The sequence below is a fragment of the Magnolia sinica genome, chromosome 5, assembly GCF_029962835.1.
Source record: "Magnolia sinica isolate HGM2019 chromosome 5, MsV1, whole genome shotgun sequence".
NCBI lineage: Eukaryota > Viridiplantae > Streptophyta > Magnoliopsida > Magnoliales > Magnoliaceae > Magnolia > Magnolia sinica.
Genome location: NC_080577.1, coordinates 35,216,320 through 35,228,848, shown reverse-complemented (window position 1 = coordinate 35,228,848; position 12,529 = coordinate 35,216,320). Strand labels below are relative to the sequence as shown.

Here is a 12,529-nt window from a genome sequence, read left to right as displayed (position 1 = left end):
GTTGTTCGTTAGGGAAGATATCATTGATATGGGTCGCCTCAAGGGAATCAGAGGTATTAAGGCGAGAAAGGTAATCGGCCACTACGTTCTCTACTCCCTTTTTATCTTTAATTTCCAAATCAAATTCTTAGAGTAGAAGGATCCATCTTATCAGGTGGGGCTTAGAATCATTCTTAGAAAGAAGATACTTGAGTGCCACATGATCTGTGTAGATAATGATCTTAGATCCGATCAGGTAGGACCTAAATTTGTCTAAGGCGAACGCTATGGCTAAGAGTTCCTTTTCTGTAGTCAAGTAGTTCACTTGGGCAGGATTTAGAGTCCTACTCGCATAATGAATGACGTAAGGCCTCTTATCTTTTCTCTGACCTAGAACCGCTCCAAGAGCATAATCAGAAGTGTCGCACATAAGCTCAAAAGGAAGGCTCTAGTCGGGTGGTTGTATGATGGGTGCACTAGTCAACATGCCCTTAAGCTTAGTGAAAGCTTCCTGACATATCTCAGTCCACTCATATGTTGCATCCTTTTGAAGTAGATTACATAAAGGACGAGAGATGAGACTAAAGTCCTTTATGAATCTTCTGTAAAACCTAGCGTGTCCTAAGAAGGATCGCACGTCCCGTATGTTCTTAGGTGGAGGTAGGTTAGAGATAAGATTAAATTTTTCCTTATCCACCTCGATTCCTTTGGACGAGATAATATGTCTAAGGACAATTCCCTTATGAACCATGAAATGGCACTTCTCTCAATTAAGTACCAAGTTCTTTTCTTCACATCTTTTCAACAAACATTTAGGACTCTCTAAGCACTCGCTGAAAGATGAACCAAAAACAGAGAAATTGTCCATGAAGACCTCTAGATATTTCCCCACCATGTCAGAAAAGATACTCATCATACATCGCTGAAAGGTGGCAGGGGCATTACATCATCCGAATGGCATCCTTTTGTAGGCAAAGGTGCCATAGGGACATGTAAATGTGGTCTTTTCCTGATCCTCAGGGGTGATTTTAATCTGATTGTAGCCCGAATACCCGTCAAGGAAACAGTAATAGGAATGACCAGCTAGCCTTTCCAAGATTTGATCAATGAAGGGCAAAGGAAAGTGGTCTTTCCTCGTGACGGTATTCATCTTCCTGTAGTCAATACACATTCTCCAACCAGTAGTAACTCTAGTTGCACGAGTTCATTGTTGGCATTGGCTACGATGGTGATCCCGGACTTCTTAGGAACTACCTGAGTTGGACTCACCCATTGACTATCGGATATGGGGTATATGTACCCACATCTAATAGTTTAAGAACCTCGGCCTTAACCACTTCCGTCATGTTTGGATTTAGTCTACGTTGTGATTGCCGAGCGCTCTTCGCATTATCCTCAAGATATATGCAGTGAGTACAAATCGAGGAGTCAATTACCTTGAGGTCCGCTATCGTCCATCCAAGGGCTCCCTTATGCTCAATGAGAGTAGATATGAGCATACTCTCCTATTCTTTCTCCAGGTGGGCAGAGATCACTACCGGGTATGTCTCATCTTGACCTAAATAAACATATTTCAAATCAGAGGGCAAAGGTTTTAGGTCAAGCTTCGATGGCTTGAGGTTAGACAGTAGAGGCACTACATCAGTTTGGGGCAACTCTTCAAATTGTGGCCTCCACCGGTTAACTTCAAGTACTGGTGCAGTATCAAGAAAGGCACACTTCTCCCTAATCATGTCATCATCAAAATCATGGGAGTGGGCGAGGCACATCTCTAGAGGGTCAGAGGATAAGGTCAGAGGTGTCGTATCTTTCACGAAAGAGTCAATTATGTTAATGTCATGGAAGTCGTCATCATCCTCTGAGTTTCTGCCGTTATTGAAAAAGATGTTTGACTCCAATGTCATATTCCCAAAAGGCATAGTCATGACCCCATTCCTGCAATTGATAATTGCATTTGAAGTGGCAAGGAATGGGCGACCAAGAATGACAGGAATCTGAGTGTTCATGTTATTGATGGGCTCGGTGTCTAGGATGATAAAATCTACAGGGTAGTAAAATCTATCAACCTGGACTAACACATCCTCAATTATCCCTCTTGGTACATGAACAGAGCAATCGGCAAGTTATAGTGTGGTTAGGGTGGGTTTTAATTCCCCCAAACCTAACTGTCTGTATACCGAGTAGGGAATCAGATTGACACTTGCTCCTAAGTCAAGAAGTGCATGATTAATTCGATGGTCTCCAATTACACATGATATGGTTGGGCTACTGGGATCTTTAAATTTTTGTGGCACGTCTTGCTTTAGGATGGCACACACTTTCTTGGTCAAGAAGATCTTCTTTTGAATACTCTATCATCATTTGGTCGTACATAAGTCTTTTAGGAATTTGGCATATGAAGGTATCTGTTTTACGACATCAAGTAGAGGAATATTGACTTTCACTTGTTTCAACACCTCTAGGATATCCTGAGAGTTAGAAAGAGGTTTTGGTGCGACCAACCGTTGGGGAAATGGAGCAACTAGCTTTTCTAAAAGTTTCGGTTCTAATTTTTATGGGGCCTCACTAGATCCATCATTGTTGTCCTCTTCTGGTTCTTGAGGCTTTTTGGGCCTAACCGAAAGGGTTTTATCAATGATCTTCCCACTCCTAAGAGTGGTGATGGATTTAGCGCGCTCTATTTGATTTGAAGAGCTGGGATTACTTATCTCGTATTGTGGTTTAGGATTGGGGAGCAGTTGTGCAGGAAGCATCCCCTTTTCTATAATCGTCATACGTGAATCCATCTTTTGCATAAAATCTCGCATTGCCTGGGTCAGCTCTTGCATGGAATTTTGAACCGGTTCTTCTTGAGGTTTCCCCTGATTTGGATTTTGATTGAAGAAACTTTGAGGGCTAGCAGTTTGTCCATATCTCCAACTAAAGTTTGGATGATTTTTCCAACCAGGATTGTACGTATTAGAGGTTGGTCCATTGAAAGGTCTTTGATAAGTATTTACGGCATTGGATTGTTCATTCAATACTTCTCGAAAGGTGGGTATTGTAGGACAATTTTCAGTTGTATGAATGTTGCAATCACAGATGTCGCAAACACTTTCATTAACCTTATCCTTCTTTCCTTCGATGGCCTCAAATTTTCTTATGAGCGTAGTCACTTTATACTTGAGATCATCCTCTTCTTTCAAGAGATACAATCCACCTTTCTCCTTAGAATGAGTCGGCCTAGACGTGGTGTTCGATTTTGGGTAATAATCCCATGATTGTGTTTTTTCAGCAAGACTATTGAGGTAATCCCATACCTCGTCGACATTTTTATTAATGAATTCTCTATTACACATTGTCTCGACCATTTGGCGCATGGAAGATGTCAGTCCATTGTAGAAAAAATTTGTTATATGCCACGTTTCGAAGCCGTGTTGTGGGCATGAACTGACCAAATCCTTGAACCTTTCCCAACATTGGTAAAATGTTTCATCCTCCTTTTGGGTGAAGTTCATGATTACTTTTCCAAGGGTAATCATTTTATGATGTGAATTTTTTTTTTATAAATTCCCTCTGCATATCATTTCATGTGCCAATGGATCTAGGACGCAGTGAATGTAACCACGTCTTAGCCTTCTCCTTCAAGAAAAAAGGAAAGTGTTTCAGCCTGACTGTGTCCTCAGACACATTTTGAAAATATAAAGTGGCTATGATCTCATCAAACTCTTTCAAATGTAGATATGGTTCTTCAGATTCAAGCCCATGGAACTTAGGAAGGTGTTGGATAACCCCTGGCTTGATGTCCATATGTCCTGCATTTTCAGAAAAAATCATGCATGAGGGCGTACTCACCCCCACTGGTTGTAAATATTCTTGTAAAGTACGAGGCGAGGGTGCTTGATGAACCTCATTCTCATCTTGAATGTCCTCCACCTTAGGTTGAGGTAGAAGAGGTTGGTTTTCAGCCATCACTTTAATTAACTCAGGGGGTTTTGAGTGGTGTCTAGTCCTGTGATGGATAGTTAACCCCTCAACCAATCCTCCTTCAGTCAAGAGACGTCGAGTGTTGTCACAGGCCCACTTGGGCATGAAACACTCGCAGCCGTCAATCAAATTCGAAACCTAACCTTAAGAAAGGAAAAGAAAATCTAGAAAGAAAGAGAGGGTTGGAAAGAAGTTGCCAAATTAGAGTCCCTACATGAAAAACCTGCAAAAGTAAACAAAACAAGTTAGTTTCTAAAGAGAATGTCTAAAATTAGAAAATCCTTTAAAAGAAAGATATAAGTAAACTAGTTTCTAAAAGAAGAAATTCCTAAAAGAAGGTGGAAATTTCTAAAAATAAATTAGGAAACAAAGTTAGATTCTAAAAGAGTTAAAATTAGAAACTGGCTAAAAAAAAAATCCTAATTTAGAAATAGCAAGGAAGAAATTAAGAAAGAAATTACCAATTTAGAAACCTATCTCAGAATCCTACAAAACAGGAAAGTTGGGTTAGTTTCTAAAAAGGGAAAAAAAAAACTTTCTAAAATAAATGAAAGCCTAAAAATAGAAAATTTCTAAAAAAAATAAAAAAAATAAATAAAATAGAAAGTTAGTTTCTAAAAAAAAAAACCTAGAATAAGAAAGTTTCTAAAACTAAAATCCTAATTCTAAAAATAGAAAAAGTAGAGAAGTTAGAAAGGGTTTACCAAATTAGAAGTTTATGCCGAGATCCTACAAAATAGGAAAACAGATTAGTTTCTAAAAACAGCAAAAATCCTAACCTAAAATTAGAAAATCCTAATCTTAAACTAATCCTAAAACTAGTTAATCTTAGAAAAATGTAACCGTCAATCCCCGGCAATGGCGCTAAAAACTTGTTCACTCCCCAAGTATAGGGTTGTGATGTAGTAATAAACTCGGTGAGATCGAGGTCGAATCCCAAGGGACTGATACTTGTGCATTATCTGAAACTAAAAACAACTAGAACTAGACTAAGATGAAATCTAAATCGAGTGTAAATTGAGGAATAATGATGAAATAATTATTTAAAACTTAAAGAATTCGGGGAAAGGACACTAGGGATTCAGAGGATCCACTTGTGGAGATCAGAGAGATCTTATGCCTGCATCAGAAACTCAACTGGACTTAGAGTCCATCTTCATCCAGTTGAAGGGTGTAACCATGAAAATTAAACTGAACTTCCTTTGATATAGTTTTCAAGAGATGAAGGTATATGAATTAGAATGGATTCCATCACCAAAACATGCCCAGGAGACAAAGTAAACAACAGAATTAAACTAATTACCAACCAATCAATAATGTATGAAGGTTAGGAAGGGTACCATCATCCAACCATGCCCAGGAGACAATGGTGAACAATAGGGCTTCTTGACATCATAAAAATAAAAAGGACAAAGAAATACTCAAAGCCATCGCAGATCTATTGTAATTTCAGTCACAACAGACCATTAAAGGCTAAAAACATTCCCTTAATAATCAAACTAAAATCAAATTTAGTTCATAAATTAAAATTAAATTAAAAGCATAAAATAGAATCTCCCATCTCACTACAAGCTTCACCTCTTAGCCCTAGCTAAGAGGTTCAGCCACCATGAACATGATGAGGCTACACCATAAAACAAAAGGAAAATAAAAATAGAAAATCAAAAGGCACTCCTACTTCCTGTCTCTATCTCTCTACCTCCACGTCCAGCCCTAAGCTGAGATCCCCTTTCTCCCTCTCTTTCTCCACCTTTTATAAGCATAAGGAGGAGAGTCGGTGGGGCTTGCAGCGTGCATTTTCTTTATGAAACCATCAGCGTGTGAACTAGGCTTCTTGGCTGCGCAATCAGTTTTGAGTGTACCGAGCAATCAGAAGCGAGATCCATCTCATTCAATGTCTCGGCCCTGATCGGACAACCCTGGGATTGTTTTGGACGGCCAAGATCATTGGTCCGATCCTGGCCACGTTCTCTGAACTACCTACTGAATCTGTTTATCGCACGCTCTGCGCATGCTACGAACTGCACCTGCGCTGGTTCTTGAAGGGGCCCACTTCAGCTAACGTTTGAGAGATCTACGTCATTCACCGGATTCAGCTCGAAAAACCCATCAGGAATGGATGGTTCTTGACTGATTTCAATGTGTCCCATAGACTCTTTCACTCTGCCGTCCGACCTACATTAAGATGATTGGAACTCGTCTCTCAATGCCTTCTGGGAATCTGCCACCTAGGCGATGGTCATAGGGCCCTTTGGAGATTACTGGACGGTCCAGATCTGACCTTTGAATCGTGATGGTGGCCCACAAAAATTCCTCTGCATGCTCTGTTTGAGCATTCGCAAGCGGGAGAAGGATTCCAATTCCTTAAAAAAATAGGAAAGCTCAGTCAAAGCTTTGTTGACCGAGCTTCTGGTTTGGTGCTTTGCGAGTGCACAGCCACTGTGCACTCCCATTCACATAAGGTGGGTCCTTCCTTAATGTTTATGTGAAATCTGCTCCATCCAACCATTTTTCCACCTTAATTAATGGGTTGAGACCAAAAGTGAAGCATATCTAGATGTCAGGTGGGCCCCAGATTGACAATGCAAGGGCTAATCTAGTCGTTGGGCCACTTCCGTAGGGATCTAAGGACTTAAATTTGACGTGTACGGTTAATTTGTGGTCCTCAGGCCATATATGAAGTCTCGAGCCAACTGGATGATGGGAACCCTGTGATCTCGCATTTTGGATCCTTTTTAGGGCACTTGAGCTTCAGTTTCTCGATTTTCTCGGATCTCTGACATGTAAATCTATCGATCTCGGTCCCCTAGGGTCCTTCCTTTGCCTTGGTGACTTCAGAGCATCAAATCCACGCTTTTAGTACCTTTTTTTCAGTCCACAATCGTAAATTCACCTTGCAACACAAACACGATTAAAATAAGGCATTAAACAGCATCATGTTTGTAAAAGCAGGTAATAACTGGGGGTCTAATATGCAATATTTGACCCTCAACAAATATTATATAATATGTGTATATATAATATAATATGTATATTATATTATATTATATATAGCTGGTTGGCCCAAGTGGGACCCACCAGATACATCTGGTTCATCGCCCATTATAATGTCTTGGAAAAATCTGTACAAAGACCCGAGTACCACCTCAGGCAGAAATCACTAAGGGCTGAAATTATACGAAATTAATTAAGTATTAAACTAAATAATCAGTGGAATTAGCTTGAACCACTTTCTATACGAACTGCAAGACCCAAAACGATTAGAATCACTAACCCAACATTACCTAGAAACCTAGGATCAATCTCAAAACCCAGTTGCTCTCGGGAGCACACTGAAACTCCGTATCGGACCTGGACCACGTGTCGAAAGTCCAATTACCGCGAAACTATAAGGTTATGACCACCTTACTGGGCTTGACAACCATCACGGGGATCGAGCCCGAATAGTACCCAGAAACGCACAACTAGAGCCCTGAGCAAAATGTGTGAGAAACGCGAATATCTTTAGAAAAGGAACTCAAACTTAAGTAGACCATTCACTTGTAGGAAAAATTGAAGACTTCAGATTGTCAGATCTGACCAAATTATACCCTTGGATCAGGGAAATTTCCCTACACATGTTAGTATACTTGTGGCCCTGATCGAGTGACGATGACTGTTGAACTAAAACAGGTTCTCCATGGTCGATTTACAAATCTGATCAAACTGAAACCTTAACCTGGCTTAGATCCATGGTCAGGGAACTTAGTCCATGTCGTATGCGACTAATGGAGCTCCAGATGAGTCCTGTTTGCCCGAAACAAACATCTTTTGGCTATAACCTAAGTATACCATGGCCCTAGGGCCATTTACATCAGTTCTGGGCCTATATAAGGACCTTAACCCACCCCTCTCTCACTCCATACGATTTTTCTCTAACCCTAGGAGAGAGAAGAGAAAAAAGAGAGAAAAGATTGGAGATCGAAGGGAAACCTTTGGGGTTTGCTGCAATACTCCTGTTTTGCTACTCCACTCATCGAATCACCTTTACGTCTAGCTACTCAACTTGTTTCAACTCCATTTTTAAGTAAGAAATTCTAACCCTAATCTGTTTTAGAAATCCAAATAGAGAAACCGGTGAAATGGTTAACTTATTTCAATGATTAGGTAGCTATTGTGCCATAGACAAAGACGTGGTGTACAAACCGAGTTCGTAACGAACGTGTCGATGAAAGGTGCGGTCTATAAACGTTTAGGTTATGGTTTTCAAGGCTTTCAATGTCAGCAATGAATTATTTCTGACTTGATTGTTGTCATATGATCTTAGTTACGACTTTTTTGATATATCATGTATGTGTAAACTAGGTTGTATACTAAATGCATTCCATGTGTTTGTTGAAATGTTTGAATGAATAGGAAATTATGAATTATGCTTGCCATGACTATTAATCTAGAATTCATGTTTATTGTATGTATAATAACTCCTTTGAGAAAGGATTTGCCATAATATATGTTATAACTAATTTATTACATGTATGTTGAAATGTGTAGTCTAAGTGTTTGATAAAATGTCGGAATGAGAAATTGCTTGTTGAAACATATTTAATGAGGGTGTTGAGATAGGATTCTCAATTACCTTATCTATAGTTACAGTTTTCTTCATGTAACCTATCTTGCTACTATGTGATTTATGGATGAAACACCTATGTATGATAACATGTGCAATATGGTTGTCAAAATGTCCGAATGAGAATTGTATTTGAATTGGTTGTTAAATGCTATTTTGACTATCACATATGAATGCCTATTGTATTTGAGTATGACTGGGACTAATACGTAGTCCAGGCAATCGGTAACAGTTTCCAATCAAGTGGACGAACTAGTTTCACCACAATGGATACGTTTGATGAATCTGAGTCATACGGGGATTATCGGTAGTGGTTAGGGTATGAGGAGTGTGTATACGCTTCATGTTGATTAATTTAGCGTGCGCCCTACCAATCGAACTTGTCAAGTAACCAGATTGTCCTAATGTGTGTTTACCATGTATGGACGCTACTGCTTGAATCTAAGGTACCACTTACCAATGTAAAGCCCGTTTAACCATGGTACCATGATCCGCTAAGACTCATGAACCGGGCATGGTGGTAGGGGACACTGTAGTCAAGCTGTCGACCTACGATAGGGTGATGAGCCTCCCCGTAGTGACTAATGAGCAACCCAAACTCGTGAGCTGAGTACGGTGGTATGGGACACTGTATTCGAGCTGTCGGCCTACGAACAGGTGACGAGCCTCTTGTAGTCACCTCGAGTATAAAATAGGCCTACGCAGATGGTGACAAGCCTCCCGTAGTGACCTCGAGTGTAAACTCACGAACTTGCCTATCCACTGCTTTTCAAATTAGTGGTGATGTTGCCCTATAACTTGCCTATCGTATGTGATTAACTAGGATTGATGACCCTAGATGGATCATCATTTGAGTAAGTGATATAAAGGGAGGTACCTTAGCTTCCTGAATATGCTATATGAATAAGCCTAATTAAGAACTCGGCTAGCACGTTCATGCACCGCACTGCATGTGCTTTGGGGATGAAGGCACGGTGGGAATAGCGTGTGTGACCATGAGATGGTGTCACTGAGGGAGTGTATGCGAGGGCATGCATCATTACCACATATCATCCTTGCATTAACCAGAGTAGTTAGGAAATGTTTGTTGTATTGCTTTATCATTACTGCTTGACTGAATTGATAACATGTTAACCTTTGCCTTATAATACCACTAAGTTGATCACTCACTCCCACTCTGGGACAGTATTTTAAAAACCAACCAAACTCTATTATAGATATAGGTGGTGACGATGACTATGCTGCTGATTGGGATTTCATAGACAAGGAGGAAGAATTCGCCTACGTTCAGTTATCAGGCGGGTCTATGTAGGCCATGTACTGATCAATGGGATTACATGGACTATAAGGATTAGTTGGACATTTACAGTTTTGTATTTTGTAAATTTGGATCAACAAATGTATATATTCAGCCTGGTAACATACTCATACTCTAGGGATTGAGAAACACTTTTATACATTATATACCTATCTTAGTCTTCCGCTTGCTTAACTTAATTATCTCTAGAGTATGATATGTTGTTTTAGTATAATCCCACTAATATTTAATGCACTAATATAGACATCTTTTAAACATCATTATTTATGTTGCATAAGTGATGCGTTGGAACTCGGGAGTTGAGCTTTTGCTCGACCCCCGATTTTCGGGGCGTTACAAGTTGGTATCAGAGCATGATTTGGATTAAACTGGACCTGGGTTATGGTAGCACAATGCACACTGACGTAATTTGACTTAGGAGGGGGTGATGAAGTGTAGAAATAGTCGTAGGATCCCAAGTTTCACCAACAAGCGAAAAGTAACAGTTACATATAGCCTGTACGCGACTAAGACCATGTAAAATGATCTCAATTCCTCCTTAGGCGTGAATATGTGCGAGATGGGCGAGAAAACACACTTCACAACCATAGGGGCCCAAACCATAAAATACGGGGGGACCAGAGTGGCCCCCGCACATTTTCGGAACCCCCAGGGGGGGCACGGTCTAGTGGACCGCGGCGCCACTGCGTTGACCACGATGCATCGCGGTCGGGTCCAGCGGGCCACTGCGGGCTCGCAGGTCCGACAGCCCGCCGCCCCTCCTACACACATGTGGGGCCTGTTTGCATGTGGGTCAACCCTATTTAGGGTCCCTTTACCCTCCTTTGCTCATTTCACCCCTCCCCTAGCTTTCAAACCCCTCTAAAGTTGCAATTTCTCTTTCAAATCTCTGCTTCATACATCGCAAATTTCATCTTCTTCCTTTTCTTGTACCCACCCCCACCATTCTCTCAAACCCATCTCCTACTACCTTCAATCCCCTTTATTTCTTCTTATTTGAGTACACAAACCCACCTTTATGTCTCATAAACATCAAAATCCACCAACCCATCTTATCCTTCAATCTTACTTCACTCTCATGGCTCTTTTTGAGCTAGTGATTGTCATCCTTTCACTTTCCACACTCATTTCCCTTATGGGAAAGAAGAGGGAGCATACGGATGAAGTCGGACCTAACCGCCCTACCCGTCCAAGGAAGCAGAAAGGCGTTGAGGCTAGCACTAGCATTGAGCTAGAGCGAAGGACGAAGCGGGATCTCGATCCCCAAATTTCTCTCGAAAGAGCTCTATCGACGGGCGCTGGACATGATAGGTTTCAAGGCCGTAGAGTTATCTTTGAAGCACACCTGGACGAAAGACTATTTGGACTTTATCCGGTGATGAACCTCCTGTTGGATGCCAGGTGGGGTCTCATATTTGAAGGCAAGTCACGTGCATGTGAGAGCACTATCCGAGCCTTCTACGCTCAAATACAAGATCCACTACTGGAGCCTCTACAGTTCACTATCCTCTGGGAAAGTAGGAAGCCATTGTCGATGTGGACGTGATAGCTTGAATTATGGGGATTCAACGTGGAGAGGTACATGCTAGCGAGAAGAGTCTCAAGAGTATACGTGAAAGAGATCTCCACACGTGATTTCTTTGTGGTCAACTGGTTCACTGGAAGTGAGGCAATTGCCTCCTAGCGACCAAGATGACTCATGACTTCCACCTACTTCACCACATATTCACATATAATGTGTATCCTAAGTGGAGCAACTGCACCGAATGCACACGTTTGATGGTGGACTTCTTATACAGAGCTGGGCAGGAAGACAAGATGTGCCTGCCTACGTACGTACTACTACAGATAGTCTAGACCACATGCGCCGTTAGGATGGATATTTCACTCCCATTCGGCCGACTTATATGCAAGCTTGCTCGTGAATTCGGCTACAGACTTAACATGGATGAGCTTGCCCGGATCCACTTCATAAATGACACTATGCTCAACAACATGAGCATTGGGCTGCGTCAACATCAAGCCTGACTTGATGAGTATGGTGACGAGATAGAGGAAGAGGAAGGAAGCAGTGAAGAGGAGGGAGAAAATTGTGAAGAAAGAAGTGTGGGAGAAGGAAGTGATGATGAGGAAGAGCAAAAAGAGGAAGAAGAGGAGGCCCAAGACTCTGATGGGGGCCCTTCTCCTGCTACACATGAGCAACATCATGATCGGGCTGCCTTAGAAGCCCGCTTGGCTCAGATTGAGGAGAGCCAGGCCACCCTGAGATAGGAGGTTAAAGAGACCCGGGCCGAAGTGAAGCAAGAGCTTAAGGAGAATATGGCCTATGTGAAACAGAAGTTCAAGAAGATGTCCCGCACTTTGAAGACCCTCCTGTGCTGCATGTAGGACAAGGGTGCTCCTCCTCCATCACCAGAGTCAGATGACTAGTCATATGTTGTAGTCGTCTTTAGGTTTTCTTTATTTTCCTGTTTTCTATGTGGTAGCCTTGATAGGCTTTGTAGTATGTTAGAGTTGTTGGTGTATTTTAGTGTTTAAAGCCTTGCTTAGATTAGCTCACATGCATCTTCTATCACGATCCATGTAAGACTATATCTCATGTATTGTGACAATTTTGGTTAAGTGAAATGCATGAAGCTTCCTTTGTTATGAACTGTGTG

General features: G+C 41.3%; 1 non-coding gene across 1 annotated transcript; it reads left to right on the top strand.

The window, feature by feature from the left end:
- Positions 1 to 3,387: 3,387 nt before the first annotated feature.
- On the top strand, positions 3,388 to 3,494 carry LOC131247501 (small nucleolar RNA R71). The gene has a single exon (XR_009171789.1). It is a non-coding gene; the product is annotated as a small nucleolar RNA R71 (small nucleolar RNA).
- The last annotated feature ends 9,035 nt before the right edge of the window (positions 3,495 to 12,529 follow it).